This window comes from Bidens hawaiensis, unplaced genomic scaffold (genome assembly GCF_021521415.1).
Source record: "Bidens hawaiensis isolate Kalapana, Puna unplaced genomic scaffold, B.hawaiensis_p1.1 tig00008869_1, whole genome shotgun sequence".
NCBI classification, from domain to species: domain Eukaryota; kingdom Viridiplantae; phylum Streptophyta; class Magnoliopsida; order Asterales; family Asteraceae; genus Bidens; species Bidens hawaiensis.
The window spans coordinates 543131-547548 of NW_027491641.1; positions in this window are offsets into that span (position 1 = coordinate 543131).

Sequence of the window (4418 nt, forward strand, 5' to 3'; positions counted from 1 at the left end):
TCTATGTTCAACAAGAACGGCCTGTGCCCACCTTACAAGTATCTTTTACACGTACTGATTCATTGCATGGGTGGTCGTAAAGGTGGATTTGATGAGTTCCGTATAAGATTGCAATCGGATTTTGTGGCTCTTATTCTTAATAAGTCATTCAACTACTCAGAAATGGTTTTCGATCATCTGAAAGAACAAGTTCAGCAGACGACTCGGAAAAAGAAGTTCTTGATGTATCCCCGATTTCTACAGTTGATTATTCAAGATCTTATCCCAAACTTGGTGATTGATCGAACGTTAGTGAACGATGTCCTTGATCTAGAACACATGAAGGCTGACACGGTGCGTAGAATGACGCTTTATCGTAATGAGAGGCCACGGGACAAACGGATGATTGGTCATATCATTAACCCTGATTATGTATGTCCTCCCGAGGATCGTTGGATCCATGATGACTCGAATACCGAGAGTGAGGGAGGAGAATGTGGGAACGATGGTGATGATAATGATAATGATGGTGGAAATGGTGGTAATGGTGATGCATCTCTCCGAGAACAACAAGCTGCTGTCGAAGCTGCGTTAGCTGCTACCATTGCAGCTCAACGTGAAAGGAAACATAAAGGTAAAGCACCAGCTTCTGTGGCTCCAGCAAATAGACGAGTATCAGCTGGAGCTGGTGTAATTATTGGTGTTCCACCGTCTTGTCCTGCAATTCCTCAACGCCCGGTTGTGCCAACTACTACTAGCACTCCGGCGCTTAAATTGACAACGACGATGGTACCTCATGAGGAGTTGGGTATGATTCCACAGATTTCTTTAACTGAGATACCGATGCCTTCTGCTACACCTTCTACTGTTCCTCCAACACCGTCAATGAGGCCTCCTAAACCTAGTGATCTCTCATTTATGAGAATTACAAGGCCTTAGGGACCAATCCAGCCTGTTCATCCATCTTTGTATGCTATGCCACCGAACCATATGACAGACATGCTTTTGAATCTTCTTCATTTGTATGAAAACCAAATGTCTGCTGACCGTATGAATCAAGAACGATTGATGGAGAACCAGAAGAAGCTTATCAGTTATGTTTCTTTCTGTCAAAAAGAAACAAAGGCCCAACGTGAGATTGTTGAGTCTTAGGGGGTGAAACTTAAAGAACAAGGGGATCTGATCTTGCAATTGACTTGCAAGGATGATGCTTTAAAGAAGATCAAGAATGATGAGGAAGATCCTGATGAGTCTGGTGCTGGTGGTGAGCCTAAACAAACTCAATACCCAGCTTCTGGTGCGGGTACGAGTTCTGTTGATGATTCGGGAAAACAGATCATTGTTTATCATGATCATTCGGCTGCCAAACTAATTGAGATGATTGAGGCCGATACCGTTATATTTATGGATGGTCAGGGGGTGATTAGGAGCATGGTGAATGCTGATGAGATAGCAGTGGGACAGTTTCTTGACAAGTCGCTGACACGAGAGAAGATTGCGATCTTGCTTGGTCTAAATAAAGATGAGATGACCGTGTTAGAGACGGAGCCTGATGCTGAGGTAATCAATGATGACGAAATCTTGAATGATCCTACTGTGGAGATGAGGACGGATTTTATTTATGAGAATGAGGAAGTTGAGATGAAGATGTGACTGCTGAGGAGTATCCTGACATGTTTCAACACACAAATGTTGATCAAGGTGCTCATATATTTAATGAACAGATTGTAAAAGAAGCAGAAGATCATCTCGAGAAGACATCTAAGGGTAAACAAGTTGCTGACTTTGTTGACTAAAGATTCAACCCGAAGATTGATCCATCATGAGCTGACATTCATAGCTGGTTTGATCATCAAGACAACAGGATTGGTAAGATTATCAATGCACACAGGTACGTTGATAAAGAATCACGAGAAGCCATAGCACGCCCCAAAGCCAATCAAAAGACTACTTTTAAGGCCGTGTCAAAAGTACAAGGTGACATCGTTTCTTGGCTTTATGATTATGAATTAAAGGTATGCATTGTGAAATGGGAGAAGGGCGTCCAGTATTACGAAAGGATGTCTGACCTTCTCTCATTACCGAGATGGGGTGTGCGCACTTTGGCGTATCGTCCGTTCATTAATCGGGGCCGGAATAAACAGGCAAGTTGGTTTCACCAACACCTGCTGTTTGAAGTAAATCACGGGTTCAAATTTTTCAAACCATATATTCCAATCCGCAAGCATCTAAATGAGATTGACCCAAAGACAGGTTGGAAGAAGTTGGTGCTTAAGGTAAAACCGCCAAAGACAATGAAGCGTGTGCCGGTGAAGATGATGAACCAACACATGTGGTTATCTTTCAACCGCTGGTACTACGACAACAAAACCGGCGAGGCCGTCATTGTGTTGGGAAAGGGTTTGAAGACTGAGCTGATAAAGATCATTGACCCGATGTGGTTGGTGATTTAACCGGGACCGACAATGATGTGCTACACAAGAACATTATTCTGTTTAAGCGCAATGAAGACTTTGACCTGGCTATGCAATTCCAACGCGTTGTGCTTGTTTGTTATGAAAACGGAATTCATAGTTGCAGAGACTGACAGTCCAAGCGCTTCAAGTAATTTAAAGACAAAGAGCTCAAATGAGGGGGTGTCTGTTAGTGCACGGTTTAGCGTCCCGAGTCTTTGTATTTATCTTTAACGTATTTGTCATTTTTGATTAATGTAATAAACTATTATTGTTTAAGTTAGTTCGTTATATGTAAGGTCTAGTTCACTAAGGATGTTTAGCGAACTAGAATTAAGTTAAGATCTCCCTGATTCGTTAAGGATGTTTAACGAATCAGGAGATGATTCGTTAGTTTATTTATCTGTTTGTGTATGTAACGAAGTAGTGTCTAGTTCGCTAGGGGATGTTAGCGAACTAGACCTATCTTCTATTTATAGGTGAACTATGTTCACATTTAATCTAAGTTTTGAGAGTTAATTAACGAAAGGCTGTCCAATCTCTCTCTCGATCTTCATCTTAATATTATACACACACACACACACATATATATAACTAGTGCTAATAATAATAACATATAACATATAATCAAGAGTAATCAAGAACTAGATCCGTGTTAGATTAATTACATATCAGATCTGTGATCTGTGTGAGATTAACGAGATCAAACATTGTTTCTCTTCAAATTCTCCACATCGGTTGCAAGTTGACCCATTTGAGTGGTCAACGATTGGATAGATTTGTCACGGACTTCATCCTTTTTTACATGCGCACGTCATCAAGTTGATTTCTCCTTTGCATGTCTTGTTGCATCATCTTTAACATGTCCATAACTTCATTCCCATTTGACCCCCTTTGACCGCCACCTCCTTGACCTTGAAACCACCTTGATTGTTATATTGTTGGCAAGGAACATAATTTCCTTGATTTTCTTGAAAATTCGGGTTAGATTGAGTGGACGGGTTTCCATATCGAAAATTTGGGTGATTTCTTAACCCGGGGTGGTAGGTGTTGGAGTTCATGTTGTAATTCCTACCACCTCCACCTTGAAGTGCATTCACCTCTTCCACCGGTGCTTGACCTACCACACACACCTCCGAAGCATGACCCAACTCGTTACAATTTGTACAAACATCAATTACCTTATTAGTGGTTTCTACATTTCCTTCTTCCACGAATTGCACTTGAGGTCCACCAATCGCCGGTCTTGCTCTTCGTCCGGTTTGGGCCTTTCTCTTTGAAGTGACCGCCATTTGTTCCAAATATGCCCAATCATCTTGTTCATAATTGGTACCAAATGTACCATTCGTGATCGACCTCAAATCTCGATCATCCTCCATACTCAACCCCTCATGAAAAGCATTTAATAATTCCCAAAACGTGATACCATGATGAGGACAATTTTTAATCATCATGTTAAACCTCTCGAATGCTTCATGAAATATTTCCCTCTATTGTTGTTGGAAGGTTCTCAAACTTCTTCTCGCATCGTTAGTCTTTTGGGTCGTATATAATTCTTCCAAAAAAAATTTTTGCATTTCGGCCCAAGTATATAGACGCGGAAGGCAAAGTGTAAAACCATCTCTTTGCCTTGTCTTCCAATGAAAACTGAAATAGAAACAACTTAACCTCATCCGATGTAAAACCTTGACCCCCAATTGTGTTGCAAATGGAGTCATATGCCTCCAAGTGGAAATAAGGTTCCTCCGTTGCTAGACTCTTATACTTCGGAAGACTTTGAAGTGAATTTGTTCTCACCTCGAATGTCCTCCCTTGTTGATTGTGAGGAATAACCACCGGAGATGGATTATTAGTAATTATGGGTCGGAAATATGCTTCAATCCCCCTTACCATCTCTCTTGCATGCCTTCTTGGTACCCCCATTGGTACTCTTGGTTGACCCATTTGCCTATAAACGGGCCTTGGCTACGCAAATTGTTGTTGAAA